This window comes from Ambystoma mexicanum, chromosome 5p (assembly GCF_040938575.1).
Source record: "Ambystoma mexicanum isolate Mex_15411 chromosome 5p, UKY_AmexF1_1, whole genome shotgun sequence".
Lineage (NCBI taxonomy): Eukaryota > Metazoa > Chordata > Amphibia > Caudata > Ambystomatidae > Ambystoma > Ambystoma mexicanum.
Genome location: NC_090930.1, coordinates 643,805,640 through 643,823,453, shown reverse-complemented (window position 1 = coordinate 643,823,453; position 17,814 = coordinate 643,805,640).

Sequence of the window (17,814 nt, the reverse complement as noted above, 5' to 3'; positions counted from 1 at the left end):
GTGACTGGGGGGGTGGGGGTGGTGGGAGACATGAGTGGGGGCCTGGTGGAGGGTGCCCCTGCACTGCTGGGGGGTGGGGGTGGTGGGAGACATGAGTGGGGGCCTGGTGGAGGGTGCCCCTGGTGACTGGGGGGGTGGGGGTGGTGGGAGACATGAGTGGGGGCCTGGTGGAGGGTGCCCCTGGTGACTGGGGGGGTGGGGGTGATAGGGGACATGAGTGGGGGCCCGGTGGAGGCTGCCCCTGCACTGCTGGGGGGTGGGGGTGGTGGGAGACATGAGTGGGGGCCTGGTGGAGGGTGCCCCTGGTGACTGGGGGGGTGGGGGTGATAGGGGACATGAGTGGGGGCCTGGTGGAGGCTGCCCCTGCACTGCTGGGGGGTGGGGTGGTGGGAGACATGGGTGGGGGCCTGGTGGAGGGTGCCCCTGGTGACTGGGGGGGTGGGGGTGATAGGGGACATGAGTGGGGGCCTGGTGGAGGGTGCCCCTGCACTGCTGGGGGGTGGGGGTGGTGGGAGACATGGGTGGGGGCCTGGTGGAGGGTGCCCCTGGTGACTGGGGGGGTGGGGGTGGTAGGAGACATGAGTGGGGGCCTGGTGGAGGGTGCCTCTGCACTGCTGGGGGGTGGGGGTGGTGGGAGACATGAGTGGGGGCCTGGTGGAGGGTGCCCCTGGTGACTGGGGGGGTGGGGGTGGTGGGAGACATGAGTGGGGGCCTGGTGGAGGGTGCCCCTGGTGACTGGGGGGGTGGGGGTGATAGGGGACATGAGTGGGGGCCTGGTGGAGGCTGCCCCTGCACTGCTGGGGGGTGGGGGTGGTGGGAGACATGAGTGGGGGCCTGGTGGAGGGTGTCCCTGGTGACTGGGGGGGTGGGGGTGATAGGGGACATGAGTGGGGGCCTGGTGGAGGCTGCCCCTGCACTGCTGGGGGGTGGGGGTGGTGGGAGACATGGGTGGGGGCCTGGTGGAGGGTGCCCCTGGTGACTGGGGGGGTGGGGGTGGTGGGAGACATGAGTGGGGGCCTGGTGGAGGGTGCCCCTGCACTGCTGGGGGGTGGGGGTGGTGGGAGACATGAGTGGGGGCCTGGTGGAGGGTGCCCCTGGTGACTGGGGGGTGGGGGTGGTGGGAGACATGAGTGGGGGCCTGGTGGAGGGTGCCCCTGGTGACTGGGGGGGTGGGGGTGATAGGAGACATGAGTGGGTGCCTGGTGGAGGCTTCCCCTGCACTGCTGGGGGGTGGGGGTGGTGGGAGACATGAGTGGGGGCCTGGTGGAGGATGCCCCTGGTGACTGGGGGGGTGGGGGTGGTGGGAGACATGAGTGGGGGCCTGGTGGAGGGTGCCCCTGGTGACTGGGGGGGTGGGGGTGATAGGGGACATGAGTGGGGGCCTGGTGGAGGCTGCCCCTGCACTGCTGGGGGGTGGGGGTGGTGGGAGACATGAGTGGGGGCCTGGTGGAGGGTGCCCCTGGTGACTGGGGGGTGGGGGTGGTGGGAGACATGAGTGGGGGCCTGGTGGAGGGTGCCCCTGGTGGCGGGGGGGTGGGGGTGATAGGGGACATGAGTGGGTGCCTGCTGGAGGCTGCCCCTGCACTGCTGGGGGGTGGGGGTGGTGGGAGACATGAGTGGGGGCCTGGTGGAGGGTGCCCTTGGTGACTGGGGTGGTGGGGGTGGTGGGAGACATGAGTGGGGGCCTGGTGGAGGGTGCCCCTGGTGACTGGGGGGGTGGGGGTGATAGGGGACATGAGTGGGGGCCTGGTGGGGGCTGCCCCTGCACTGCTGGGGGGTGGGGGTGGTGGGAGACATGGGTGGGGGCCTGGTGGAGGGTGCCCCTGGTGACTGCGGGGGTCGGGGTGATAGGGGACATGAGTGGGGGCCTGGTGGAGGGTGCCCCTGCACTGCTGGGGGGTGGGGGTGGTGGGAGACATGAGTGGGGGCCTGGTGGAGGGTGCCCCTGGTGACTGGGGGGGTGGGGGTGGTGGGAGACATGAGTGGGGGCCTGGTGGAGGGTGCCCCTGGTGACTGGGGGGGTGGGGGTGATAGGGGACATGAGTGGGGGCCTGGTGGGGGCTGCCCCTGCACTGCTGGGGGGTGGGGGTGGTGGGAGACATTGGTGGGGGCCTGGTGGAGGCTGCCCCTGCACTGCTGGGGGGTGGGGGTGGTGGGAGACATGAGTGGGGGCCTGGTGGAGGGTGCCCCTGGTGACTGGGGGGGTGGGGGTGGTGGGAGACATGAGTGGGGGCCTGGTGGAGGGTGCCCCTGGTGACTGGGGGGGTGGGGGTGATAGGGGACATGAGTGGGGGCCTGGTGGAGGGTGCCCCTGCACTGCTGGGGGGTGGGGGTGGTGGGAGACATGAGTGGGGGCCTGGTGGAGGGTGCCCCTGGTGGCAGGGGGGTGGGGGTGATAGGGGACATGAGTGGGTGCCTGGTGGAGGCTGCCCCTGCACTGCTGGGGGGTGGGGGTGGTGGGAGACATGAGTGGGGGCCTGGTGGAGGGTGCCCCTGGATGGTGGGGGGTGGGGGTGGTGGGAGACATGAGCAGGTGTGCAGGGTAGTCCCCTGTTTTGTGGGCTGCCTGCAGGGGCCGTTGAGGGTGTACAGGGAACACCTGTGAGGACCCACCCAGCCTAATCGCGTGTGTAACTTCCCACGCACCCCTGTAATACACGTACCAAGCCAAATCGCGTGTGATAATTCCTGCGCACCCCTGAAATACACGCGCCCAGGCTATTCGCGTGTGGAACTTCCCGCGCACCCCTGAAATACACGTACCCAGGCTATTCGTGTGAAAAACTTCATGCGAACCCCTGAAATACACGTATCCCACTCCCCCAGGCCCGATCGCGTGAAAAACTTCACGCGAACCCCTGTAATACACGTAGCCCGCTCCCCCAGGCCCGAACGCGTGAAAAACTTCACGCGAACCCCTGAAATACACGTAGCACGCTCCCCCAGGCCATCGCGTGAAAAACTTCACGCGAACCCCTGAAATACAAGTAGCCCGCTCCCCCAGGCCCGATCGCGTGAAGTTGTACCCTGCTGAAATCGCGTGTGAGACTTCCCGCGCACCGCGGTATACACGCACACGTATTTTTTGTCAGCGGGTGTCCGTGTTTGTGGGTACCCCTTTGCACGTCATTTGTCCTGGAGGGCCACAGTATAGGACATTCATCATGGCAGTATATAGGTGCTATTTGTTGGCGCACCTTTTGGCGCACATTTCTTACAGCCGCAGAGACGCTACCGCCTGCTTTCTTGTGGCGGTCGTGTTTGTGCCTGTGCGCTGGTTTGAGCGTGCGCTTTTTTGCCCTATTCTATTCCATGAATACGTGTTGTAGGCGAACGTGTGGGCGTTCCGCGCACTTGTGCCCTGTACTTCCCCCGTGATGCCCACGTTTTTGCAAGTTGTTCCCCATTCCGAGTGTTACGCCCATGTTCCGCCTACTTTTGTTGCGTGCGCTGCGCTATGTGCGAATTTCGCTGTGGCCTGTGCGATTTTCGTGTGACCTGGCGCACGCTGTTAGATGGCCTGTGCGCCAACGTGCGCGGCGCACTTTTTTATCGCACACCCGCTGGTTTCCTCGCGCACGGACTTCCATGAATCGATGTGCGCTGCTCTTCGTGCGATTTTCGCACTTGCACTGCGATTTTCGCTATTCCACTGCGATTCGCACGTTTTTGCCCACTTGCGCCGCGCTAATTATTCCATGAATCGGCCTGAGTGACTATAGAAGCTAGTTCAGTACATTGCAGTCTGCTTTATTGTATAACGCACATTGATCTATCTTTGAAAAAGACAATGGGCCTCATTACACGGAAGGCGGTGAACCATGGCGCTATTAGCGCCATGGTTCATGCCGGTAAAATACCGGCACCGCCTTGGTGGAAAGGGGAATTACCGCCCCATTCCAAGGTTGGCGGGGCGGTAATTCCCCCTTCCACCATCGCCCTTCCCCATTCCCATTTTTGCCCCATTGGGCTCTATGGGAATGGGGAAGGCGCAAATTACGGTACCGCAAATTGCGGTAGCGTAATTAGCTCCACTGGTCCCTTTGCGGGTTGGTTTTTAACGCCTGCAAAAAGCAGGCGTTAAATTCCCCAACCCACAAAGGGACCTTGTAGTAAGGCGGTAAGAATTTACCGGTACCAGTAAAATACCGGTACCGGTAAACCCTTACCGCCTACCGTGTAATGAGGCCCAAAGACTTACACACATAGATAGATATTAAAATACAGGAAAAAGATGTGAAGCTTAATAAATATGGACTATATTAAACCAAAGTTCCAAGAACACAGAGGGGGCAAGAAGTACAACTGTACTTTCTCTTTGAAGCTCAATTTTTTCCAAATCAAATTATCTACTGCAAATAATATGGCAAATATGTTTTGCATGTTTGGATCAGGCCTGGTGGTGTCCACCCACCTCACCTCATCCAACTCACTCAATGACCAATTGTCCTGGCACAAGGCCCTCAGGCCAACCTCCTCCTTTTTGATAGACGCTTCCCACGCCATATCAACTTCCTTTCTTCTCCTGTTCTCCCCTCTCTTCACTCTCTGGCTCCTCTGCCTCCTCCATCATTGGCCACATCTATGGCTGTCTCTGTCACCGATTTGGCACCCACCTCCTCTTCCTTGGCTACCTGGCCCTCTCCTACTTTCTCCTCTGGCCATCGTTGGGCACCTCCAACACTTCCACAGGGCGTACCTCTGGCCTGTACCCCTCCACGGAAGTCTTTAAAAGGGGGCAACCTGTTTCACATTGCTACTCTCAACTCTCGCTCAGTGGTCAAACACTCCTCTGACATCTGCTGTCTCCTTGAAGAAGTCAGCCTAGAAGTACTCGGTCTGGCCGAGACGAGGTTCATGGCCAGCTCTGTAGCAAGCTTTGACACTCAAGATCCTCTCTGTGCCAACAACAAACTGTCCCGGTGGGGGTGTAACCTTGATCTTCCCAGAGTGGATCCATGCTTCTACATTTCCTATGCAGGACTACTCCTCCTTTTAATTCCTGCTCTGCAGACTCTCTATCTCTCCTGGCCTTTCTCTTACTGTGGCCACCATCTACCGACCACCTGGCCAGGTAGCCTACTTCATCTCTGGGTTGACAGACCTCTCATCCTTCCTCCTCTTCTCTACCTCTCAACTACTCCTGCTCAGAGACATTACCATCCCCTTGGATGCTTCATGTCCTTCTACAGGACTCTTTTGCTACCTCTACAACTCTACCCTCTGTCCTGACTCACTGTGCAGGGCAGACCCTGGATGTTCTGATCACCTCAGACCTCCCCCTCTCTAACCCTCTCAAAACTTCTCTCTCCTGGAATGATCATGTTCTCGTTTCATCCCATCTCTCTCACTCTACCCCTCAGGCCAAGCCGACCACAGCACTGCCACTTACCTTCTCGGTCATCTGACCCATGAAGTGTGTGTCAGTTGAGGCTTTTGTTGCCACTTTCTCCCCTCCTTCTGCACCTTTGGCTGACTCACACAATGACACAGCACTTTCTAACCTCCATCTTTCAACATCTGACACTCTTGATGTACTTGCCCCTGTCATGAGGATCTGCTTGAAGCCCATATCCAAGTGCAACTCTTGGTATGATTCAGACCTCATCACACTCAAATGCAAGTGCAGGATGGCTGAGAGAAAGTGGAGGACTACAGGTACACCTTCTGACAAACTGACCTGCCACTTGCTCCAAAGGCAGTACAGACTCTCTGTCCTTGCCAAGAAGAGAGCACACGTCCAAGCCCGCGTCTCTGCAGCATCTAATAACTCGGCTGAACTCTTTAAAATTTGCAAGGAGCTGGCCAACCCTGCTGTAATCTCTACATCTCCTGTTCCCTCCCTGGTGCTCTGTACGGCCTTGATTACTCATTTCATCAATAAAGCACAGGACATTTTGTCCACCATCTCTTCCTCTTCCTTTTCTTCTTCTTCCTCTTCCTCCACTCCTGGTCTGCCTGTGCCCTCCTCTCATCCTCCCTTCTCTTCCTTTCCCTTGTTCACCCCTGATGATGTTTCTAGACATGTCCTATCCATGAAAGTCTCATCAAAACAGGTTCTTTCCTGTTCCTACAGAACCATCAAGGTCCACATTGACACCCTTGCTCTGGCCCTGGTTGATTTCTGCTGATCCTTCGTCTCCAGCTAACTATCGCCCAATCTCTATCACTCCTTTCATGGGCAACTCTTGGAAAAGCTGACCATCTCCCAGCTTAATCTTCACAGTGAATCTATTGGTTGTCTTCACGACCACCAGTCTGGCTTCAGAGCAGCCAGAAGCATGGAAATTCCTCTCCCGTACATCCATGAAGACCTGCTCTTTAACCTCAATTCTAACCTTCCTTTTGTCCTCATTGTCCTCGATCTTTCTTCTGCTTTTGATACGGTCAACCATGCCATCCTGCTCAACCACCTCCATGATAAACTTGGTATCAACGATCAGGCTCTGGCCTGGCTGACCTCCTTCCTCACTGATCCACAATCCCAGGTCTAGCTTGGGTCCTTCCTCTCTTCTGTCTCTCTCTCTACCTGTGGTGTACCCCGGGAGTCTAACCTTTTGGCCTGGCTATTCAACCAATACCTGGCACCTCTCTGTTCCAACTTTCCATGTTCTGCGGATGGCACCCAGCTCTCTTTAAGGCTCCCCTCAGCCACCTCTTCTCCTTATCTCATTCCTAACTGTCTTTCCACGATCCAGGAGTGGTGTGCCGCCAATGATCTCTGCCTCAATGCCAGTAAGACTGAGATCCTCCTCATCAGAACACCAGCTCCGTCCTTTCCTCTCTCTCTCTCTGGCCACCCACTTTGGGCCCTCTTCCTTCTCCCACCTTTGAGGCTAAAATTCTAAGGGTCATCTTCAACTCTACCCTCTCCTTCTCCCCTCACATCTCTGATGCCTCTAAGAAGTCAAACTATTAGCTGCACCACCTCAGAGGTATTCTTCCTCTCCTCACTATCCTCCAGAAGCTCACTGTCTGCAGAGCTCTATTCCTCTCTACGATGACTACTGCAACAGTCTCTTTCTACATCTTCCGTCCTCTAGTCTCTGTCCTCTACAACTTATCCAGAACAAGACTGCAAGAATTATCCTTGACCTCAAGCCCAGGGATAGTATCTCACCAGCACTGCAATCTCTTCACTGGCACTGAGTGGTGGAAAGGATCAAGTTCAAGACCCCTTGCATCGTCCACAAGGGTTTTGGGGCCTGGGACCACACTACCTCCAATGCTCTCTTCCTAAACACCTCCCTTATCGAGCTCTATGCTCACCCACCTCCAATTGTAAGGGTCAGTTGCTTTTCCGAGCAGAGAGCTGGAGGCAGATCTCTTTCTTTGGCCGGGGCCTTCCTCTGGAACAGCCTCCTTGCCTCTCTCAAACTTGAGCTTAACCACCTCTGCTTCCGAAAGCAACTAAAGACCTTCCTCTTCGCCTCCAGTTTCTCTCTTCCTCTCCCATGCTGATGACCCATCTGGTCCATGCAGTGGTCATCAGACCACCCTCTGAACTCGGGCCCAAGTCCTCGCTTATCTAGCTGCACCTACCGTGCAATGCTGCCTGGCTCCCACAACACTTGTAGTCTGTATATGTAACACTACAGTCCCCTCTCTCTGCACTTCAGCCCCACCTGTTGGCTGCACATGCCTATACCTTTACTGAGCCACCAGTTGGCTGCACTTTTATATTACCTGTGTTTCTCCACTGCCCCCTCCCCCCCTTTGGCACTTCTCCCCATCCACTCTGTGCACTTACACGATCATCTGGATGACACTGGGCCTAGTAAGATTGTTGTTTTGTCCTCCCTATGCCCCCCCCCTTGTCTTGTCGTGCCTAGAAACACTTGTGTACAGGCACGTTATAAATGCCATATCATATCAATGTCATTTAAAAATCATCTTAAATAAATCCCATTAATTGCAAAGCCAACTCACCAATATTTCACCCATCAGTTTTAATAAACAGAAAGGAAAAAATAAACATACTAAACATTTTAAAATATGATTAAAATATAATAAACATCTTCTGAACCGTTCGCAGATAATGACTAGACCAAAGGGGCATTGTACTGCACCATATGTTTTATGCACCACACTCACATATTTATTAGCACCGTCCTCTCCAAAATCAATACCCCCAAAGCTATGCTTCCAAGTGCCACTGTGCTTCATCTGCCAATATATATATATTCCTTCCCTTCTGCCCATGTACAAGTCATGTTCCTTCTGTTTCTGTTTTATGTTCTGATAAATCAAACTGTCCATGTGCCAACTGTTCACTGCTCGAACAATATTTTTCAAGGTACCTTCTTGCAGGACTGTACAGACTTCTGCAGAATACTCCGTAAAATTTTCTTATAAAAGTAACATGTCCTCAATAAATACGGATGCCACATCAAAGACAAAAAATGGTCATATCTACTTTACTTTTCACAATGAATGTCATCACCAAAAGGGTTTCTAGCTTAGACTAGCTATCTGCTTCTGCAACATACCTGGGCTGAAACAAATTTAAAGCACAGGTACTGGACATATTCTATGAAAGTATACCATTCTTATGGAAAACAATATCACTCTGATATATGATACGATATGATATGATAAGATATGATGAGTCCACCCTAGAGAGAACCAGTGATCTGGAGACAGTGAGCTTCTGGGGGAAAGTGGGGAGAGGAAGAATACCTCTGAGGAGCTCTAGCTGTTAGTAGGCCTTCTTGGCAAGGTATGTGATGTGAGGAGAGAGGGAGAAAGAGGAGTCGAAGATGACAAGAAGGTTTTTTGCCTCACAAGAAGGCGAAGCTAGAGGGTGCAAGAAGGGCAGCTAAAGTGAGAGATGGAATGCTGGAGCAGGGGTCCGAATGAGAAGGATCTCAGTCTTACTGCCATTAAGGCAGAGATTTTTGGATGCGCACCACTCCTGTATCGCGGATGGCCAGTCAGGAATGAAGCGAGAGAGGAGACGATGCTGAGGGTAGCCTGAAAGAGAGCTGATTGTCATCCGCATAATACTGAAAGTTAGAGGAGAAGGTAGAGATAAGGTGGGCCAGAGGGGCCAAGTAGACAATGAAGAACTAGGGTGATATGTTAGAACCCTGGAGAACACCACATTTGGAGAGAGAGGTGGTAGAGAGAAAGGACCCAAGTTGGACGTGGGTGGGTTGATCCAGGAGGAAGGAGGTCAACCAGGCCAATGCCTGATCTGTGATGCCCAGGTTCTCACAGAGATGATTGATCAGGATGGCATGATTGACAGTGTCAAACGCAGAGGAAAGATCAAGGATGATGTGGACAGAATCAAGGCTAGAATCGAGATTAGTGTGCAGATCTTCATGGTTGTTCAGAAGAGCATTTTCCATGAGTCTGGCTGCTCTGAAGCCAGGCTAATGGTCATGGAGACAATCAATACATATTCACTGTGGAGAGTAAGCTGGGAGATGGCCACCTGTTCAATGAGTTTGCCCAGGAAAGGAGTGATAGAGATTGGGTGGTAGTTTGCCAGACAGAAAGGATTGGCAGAAGGCTTTTTCAGGAGGCTTTGCACAAGGGAGTACTTGAGGGGAGAGGGGAAAGTTACAGTGGCAAAAGAGTGATTGCAGAAATCGGCCAAGGCTTGATCGAGGGTATCAATGTGGTCCTTGATACTTCTGGAGGAGCAGGGGAGCACCTGCTTGGACAACACTTTCATAGATCGGACTTGTCTAGAAACCTTATCAGGAGTGGTCGGGGAGAAAGAGGAGAAAGGGTGAGAGGGAAGGAAGGCCAGAGGGTTGCCAAGAGAGGGAGAGGGAGAGGAAGAGCAGAGACAGGACATGATGTCCTGAATTTTAGTGGTGAATTGTGAACCCAGAGTCATACAGAGGGCCTGGGAGTGAACATGAGAGGGTAACACTGTGGAAGGATTGCCCAGCTCCTTGCAGATTTTAAAGAGTTCAGCCATGTTATTTTAGGCCACAGAAATGCAGGCTTAGATGTGGCTCTCATCTTGGTCAGGACAGAGAGTCTGTATTGCCTTTGGAGCAGGCAGCAGGCTGGTATGTCAGAGGATGCATCCGATGCCCTCCACTTCCTCTCAGCGATACTTGCATTTCAGGGTGGCCTGATCAGAGTCATACCAAGAGTTACACTTGGAGGTAGGCTTCTGATGGATTCTCATGACATGCGCAAGGACATCCAGAGTGTTGGAAATAGAAAGATGCAGGTTAGAGAAGGCTGTCTCAGAGTGTGAGTCAGCCGCAGGTGTAGGAGGAGCAGATAAAATAGTGGCAAAAGCCTCCACTGACGCATGCTTCATGGGGGGACAGAGAGATTCAGGTGAGAGGAGAGCAAACAGTGGTCAGTCCAATAGAGGAGTGGTGAGAAGGTTTGAGAGGGTGATGTCTAAGGAGATGAGAATATCCAAGGTGTGTCCGGCAGAGTGTGTCAGACAGTAGGGTAAAATGGAAAGAGAGAGAGTGTCACAGAGGTTATGGAAGAGCCCCAAAAAGGGATTAGAATCATCCAGATGGATGTTGAGGGCTCAGAAGAGGAGAGTTTGAGAGGTAGAGGCAAGGAAAGAAGAGGGATCATCCCACTTTGAGAGGAAGTGGGCGCCCCGGCCAGGAGGCCTGCAGTTGGTGACCACAGTCAGAGAAATGCCAGGATAGATAGAAAGCCTGCAGACCAGGCATTCAAACAAGGAGTAGACCTGCGTAGGAATGGCAGAAGCAGGGATACATTCTGGGAAGATCAAAGCTACTCCAACTCTGGGGCCATTGGTTCTGGGTTTGGAGAGGACCTTGTAGCCATCATGGAGGATAGTGTAAAAACTTGTGACAGAGCTGGCCATGAACCATGTCTCGTGAGAGTAAGGACATCCAGGTCAAGTTCTTCAAGGAGGTGGCAGATGTCAGAGGAATGTATGACAGTAGAGCGAGAATTAAGAGTAGCGATGTGGAGCAAGTATCCACATTTGAAAGACTTCAGAGGAGGGGTACAAGTTTGCGGTACACCCTGCGGAAGTGGTAAGGGAACACGAGAGTGGGCAGTTGAAGATAGAGATGGCAAAGTAGCCAGAGCAGAAGAGGAGTGTGGCAGAGAAGTTGCAGAAGAAGGAGGTGGCAGAGGAGACAGAGAGGAGCTGGTAGGGGTAGCAGGATAAGGGAGGAAGTTGATACGACGTGGGTGACACCTATCGAAAAGGAGGAGATCGGGCCGAGGGCCCTGGACCAAGACGGCGCCTTTCAGATTGACATTAATGATGGTTTTGGATGAGTGGAAGGAGGCCAAGAGGACCTCCCACCGAGTGCCAGGGGAGAAGAGGCAAAAGGAGAGAGAACTGAGACCATATGAGGGATCCATAGGTCTGGGGAGGGAAACGACAAAGAGGATGTCAGTAAGAGTCTGTCTGGAGGAGGTACTGATGCATGTATCAGTGATAGAGAGGCCTAAATTGGAGACCAGGATGTCCCTCTTGAACTTCTCCCTTCCTGACTTAGTGAGAGGGATAGGATAGGAGATAGAGTAGCAGTTGGAGTACATGTGAGAAGTCGAGAGCACCTTACACGGTGCAAAGCGGAAAGTTGGATGAAGTGAGATTGAAGAGAGAAGTTCATGTTCCGTAGTTGGGAGGAAGATACACTTTTTTATGCTGCAGTCATATTTAATATTTAATAATGGAAGGCCATTGGTGGGAGCATCAAACCCCATGCCAGTGACTACTCAACTATTGTTGGTCAAATAAATTGTTTAATACCTGCTGGCACAGCTACATTACATTTATGACATTGGACATCACTATCTTATCAAATGGTAATGTTCAAGTTGTCCAAGTTCGCACGGGTCTACTTAGCTTCTGACATTTTGCATCTACTTAGGATGTAAAAAACCACCTGCCACGTGCATTTGATTATTCAACCCCTTAGCATTGATGGGTTTGCTTAAAGCGGGATGTCACTCATTCCTGCTTTATAAAAGTGGTAGACTACGCAGTCAGTGCTTCACACTCACCCACTGAGTCTTTATAAGAACCAGTACACTTGTTTAGACTAATATTGGTATCTTTGGCGGGTGAAACTACTGTAATCTACTAACCGACACTGAACATGTGACTGATTTGCCAGTTTTACTAGCCACTGAACCATAGATTGTAAAGTTGGTAGAAAAGGCAGGCTATAGTTTGCACAAAGTTCATTGAGGTTTGTGCCATGGAGTCTACCAATTGAAAAATAAAGCAATGACGCTTGATATGAAGATGTTTTCTGTCACAGTAGCCGTGTTTTATAACACCGGTAAAAGGTCGCCAAAAAATTAGACTGTCAAGCAGCAAGACAGGTATTTAAAGTGGCAAGAGTGTGTCAACTGTTTGCAGCAGAAGAGCAATGTTACCCCAAATATTGATGTAGCCAACTTTATATTGAGAGGGGTCCAGAAAGTGGCAAGTGGAATGGAGGAAGACATTGCTTGAAGGGGTCCATTGATCAGTGAGCCCAGGAGTAAGACATGGTTGAGACATGTTTATTATGCTGAGGGCCGAGTTTAAAAATAAATACTAGAAGACCAGTTGTGGTAACAGCAGACCCTGATCCGTTGATTGCTCGCATATGTTTTTTGAATACGATATGAAAAAAGGATCACTGAGAAGGATGGTGAAGTACAGTGTTGAAAATAAATCTTTGGGAAAACACGTAGAACACGTTCCTTCCCTTTAATTTTACTTTCACATGGGTGCCTGGAAATGCTGGCAGAGGACTGGCAACACATTGTTAATGCGGTTCGGTGTGTGTGCACGTACGGCAGCAGTGGATGTCAAAGGGCGAGTCACAGAAGACAGAGTAGGCTGTGCTTGAACAGCTGGTAAAGAGGCATGTGGTGTATGCACTGGAGGCAGCTGGGGAGGCGGTGCCGGGGGAATATCTGTCGTGATACAGTCAGCGGAAGTGACAGCAGCTTTATTTTTGCAGAGAAGGTCCTGACTACTGTGATGATGAGGCAGGTGGCGGTTAAAGCCTGGGGTGGCAAGCAAAGAGACAGGGACAGGATGCGAATGAGGATTGTGAATGTGAATACAGTCATGAAATGGGCACATTGGTAAACACGCGTGTGTAACCATTTAGTACCGTGCTCTAATGAAGAATGGCATTCGTTACTATATGAAAATAGAAGCAAACAGCCATGTGGACAATTATGTTGCTAGGTTCTGTTTGACAGGGGCAATGAATGCAGAGGTGTTTTTTAAACACGTGTAGACTATATTTACTTCACTCCATTATTGTAATGCATTAGGTTTATGTTAACATTGGAGAAAAAACACATTTTAGGCATTGCTATCTGTTGAATTAAGGGGCTTAGTGTGTGACAATTGCTATGAAATAAATGGTAATCAACAATATTGTGATGAAAAGAAATAGTGATTACATATATTTAACAGATATGTGTTTCGTACATACAGACATATGTATTTAATAAAGTATGTATGTCAAGGTTTTTCACACTTTGTATTGGGATTTATATTTGCAGTCATATAGTTTAAACATATTCATATTTTTGCATTTGTTAAATATCGAATCTTTCTACAACAAATGCAGTTTAATAGCTCTTAAATTATCGACAGTTATCCAATGAAGCTGAGTCACATAACATCGGCAGCAGAGATATTCTCTGTGCCTAGCCTTGAGCCCTCTGTGTGAACGCATGCGAATGCGTTCTTTCTCCTTTCTCCACTGTGGCGTGTGTGTGCATGCCACATTGCGAGAACAAATCATATGCTCAGTAGTAGAGGAATGCTGTGGTTGTTAGTAAAGCATTTGAGAGCCTGTTCAAGTGGCCGGGACAACTTGAGGTAAACTGGGGCAGAGCGACGTCTGCAGAATTATAATTATTAACATTATGGAATTTGAGTGAGGACCGAATTCCGGGAAGCAACACGTTGCTTTACAAGTCATAGGGGGAAGCAGTGGAGTAACTTTGCTGAAAATGTTGGGGGGGCGGGGCATGACAACTGAAGGAAATGGGCTGGGTGGAGGATCGGCAAATGGTGGCTCCAAGAGATAACACTAAACTACTACACCATAAGAGTCCCTTGTCAACGCTCTGTTATAACTTTCATAAGACTGGTGGCGTATCTTTACAATTCAATTCTAAGGCACACCAGTCTTCTGAAACTTAAAATGCCAGAGTGGGTTTTTAGAATTCACTGTATTGATGTACCTCCAAGCTAGGCCTTCAAGGCCGAGAACTGCATGCCCCCGCAAGAGTTGCTGACTGATAATGTTGCCAGTACAAAATCTCATTACAGCCACTGACACAGTAAGAAAGGGCTAGAATGGCTGCCCCAAAAATCCCAATCTAACCAATTAATAACACATACCATGCTTTCTTTAGCAAGATGCCCAGAATAAAGTAATGTCAAAGTAAGGGCTAGAATGGCTGCCCCAAAAAGGACAATCTAGCCATGTAATATTTCATATTTGCCTTCTCGATGCCCATAAACAAATACCATGCCTGCCAAGCGCCTCTCACGCGCACGTATACATACATACACACACAAAATTCATACCCATTCACCATGGACGGCATCCGGGCCTTTCAACCTTTTCAAATGAAAAAGTCATGGGGCCTCAGAGGTGCCCCCCAGCACATGCCCCCATGTTGCCAGTCAATAGTCTTGTAACAATGCAATATATACATTTTTCTCTATTTTCGTTCATCAGGGGCTTACAATGCACACTTTGCAGCGCTCGCATTACAAGCTGCATTTTCTCTTGCCACGGCATAGACAGAAGTGTTATCATCTTACTGCCTTCTAACACTGGTTCCCCCATATCAACCATTTGTTGACAAAGAAGGTTTTAGAGCTCTTCAGTGGGTATTTAGAGTTTAAGCTCCCTGCTGGCTGACCGCCTCATGATAACTGGCGGCTATTAATCTTAACGTTTCCGCCATTGTAATGTATGCACCCCACAGGTACCTCAGACTGTTTTCACCCTAATCAGTGGGCCCTCAACCATCATGTTGAAACTGGGCCCCCACACATCTTCATCCGGACCTGTCATTCACCCAGTGACACATTACATTCACAAACTTCATTCCACTCAAAACATACAAACAATGCATTATGTATCATTCAGACACAAATGTCAACACACATATGCTTGCACACAGTCACTCACACATACATGCAGCCAACACTTCATTGGCATGCACTGCGTGCACACACAAATAATATGTAAATACACAATAACACGGAGTGTGGAGGCAGAGTATGGAGTCTGCAGGAGGCAAAGTCTGTTTTTTCTGTCTATTCTTGGAGGAGGCAACAGAAAACTGTTTATAATCCACTACTGGCCGCGGAGCGGGCCGCGGAGTGTGGAGGCAGAGTGTGGAGTCTGCAGGAGGCAAAGTCTGTTTTTTCTGTCTATTCTTGGAGGAGGCAACAGAAAACTGTTTATAATCCACTACTGGCCGCTGAGCGGGCCGCGGTGTGTGGAGGCAGAGTGTGGAGTCTGCAGGAGTCTGCAGGATCAGCGGACCGGCGGACATACCCAGGCAGGTAAGAACAACTACACGTTGGAATAGTGTTTATAAAATAAAAATAAAAAGAGAGCCATAGATTGCAGCTGATTGAGTATAACTGAAAGCCATCAGAAGTGAGTTGACATTACAAAGGAAATTTAGACTGCGGAATCCTGTTTAAAATCGGTGAAAAGTGTAGCGAGGGGGGACTGCGGGAATCTGTCCTTTGACCCCCAAATAAAAGGGTTTTCGAATACATCGAAGACGAGGGAAAACACTATACCATTAGACATTGTACTCTCCTTTTCAATCGAGAAACGTGGTGTGGAACAAAGCGAGTTGCACTGATGTTGCACCCAAGGTACGGTGTGTACCGCATATCAGGAAGAGAACAGTGTGGGGGGACTGCGGGAGTCTTTCCTTTGACCCCCACAAGCTCAAAGAAACATCAAACTGCCCCCTCCCAATATCTCGACACTGACTTACCTTGTAGCAAAGCTGCCGAGTCCATCTGTGGCACGGGCGTGCCGACGGGGAGAGAGGACGCCTGTGTAGAGCGAGAGACGGGGTGCACAGGCGGTACCGGTTACACGCGTGCAGTGTGTGCCGAGCGCGGAGCAACATCTGACGGAAAGAAAGCGGAGGGGGAAAGGGACGAGGGATTGAGAAGATCAAGGCTGCCCGTGGAAGAACAGGGTGAAGCATTGGAAATGACGGCCGGAGCGGAAGAAGCCAATGCATCATTAACCCTGCAAATACCAAGAAGAAACACGAGACACACATCTAAACTAATGTTAGGAAATGCAAAGAAACAAGATGAAAGTCATAACAGTGTTATGGAAGAGGGATACAATCTGAGCCAGGCGGAAATACTGGATTGCACACCCCTTAAAGAGAAAGAAACCACTAAGGGAGAAAATAACAATACAGACAGCAAAAACCATGAAGTATTGCTACCAATAAAAGACAAAACAGGTGATATGCAGAAAGGAGAAACTATGCAACAAATTTGCAACCAGCAGAGCAACAAAGGGACAAAGCCAAAAACAACAAATGCTGAAGAAGCAATTAATCCCCAGAGGCAGAGGGGAAAGGAGCATGTGACAAAAACAGACAAAAAGGAAATAAAAGAACCGGCAACATCCATCGAACAAAAGCTTGGTGCAAAAAGCTCAAAGCAAGAAAGTGATACCAGTAAACAGGAACAGCCACTAGTATCACAGAAAGAAAAAGCAATTAAGGCAAAAGAGCAATGGAAATTGTACTATCAAAGAGCGTCCAAATCAGAAAGATTTATAAAAGAAACTGCTCCAATTAGTCAATGTCGAATGAAACGTCTATCGCTGGATTTAACAGAAATTGAAACATTGATGGAATTACAACAAATAAATAGGAACAACAGAAAACAAGCTAATTTAGCTGAAAGAACTTTAGAAACAAGTAATGAAACCAATAGTTGGCAAAACTATACTGACTTAAGTTATACAACCACAAACAAGATACAAAGAGCAAATAAGGAAACAAATGCCAAGAAAACAGACTACATGCCAGAGGAATCTGTTGGCGATTGTCCACCTAAGCCAGGAAATAAACAAGAGTCAGTGGCTACATCAATGCTGGATCTACAGAACATGCTGATAGCTGTAACAACGCAAACAATGATACCTTACATAAAGCTACAAGAAGCAAGTCATGAAACAATGCAAGAACACACTACGATACTCAATTCCATATCCACCAAACAAAAGAATTTAGAACTGCTGGTATACAAACTACAAGAACGGCTCAGCATAGAAGCAGAAAACAGCTATATATGGCAACAAAGACTGGCCGAGATACCAAGACAAGGCAGAACGGACAAAGCAACCCTTATGGAAGCCCTAATTTCGTTCACAAATACATCCATAACAAAGAATAACATTGAAGGAAAAAACTAAAAAGAGAAAGATCAAAAGTTGGGAGCTCCGCTAAGATAATAGGAGACAGCACACAGAATAGGAGAGAGAACAATTATAATGACGAAACAGAGAACCTGAACGATATGCTCCTAATAGACTTGACACCCGAAGAACTTAAGACAAAAATAAATAAAAAACCTATAAACCGGACAGCAGAATTAACAATACATACAATATATCCGCAGTCTGAGACAACACAAGGGAATGTGAATTATAGCATATTTGAACAACAGCCAATGAATAATTCAAATAAAACAAAAACGCAAATGGCTAAAAAACAGACAAAAAAACAACAAAGAGGATCTAGAGCATTTCTCAGGAACCTAGCCCAAAGTGCTAAAGATAATAGTAAAAAACCACAGCTCCAAAA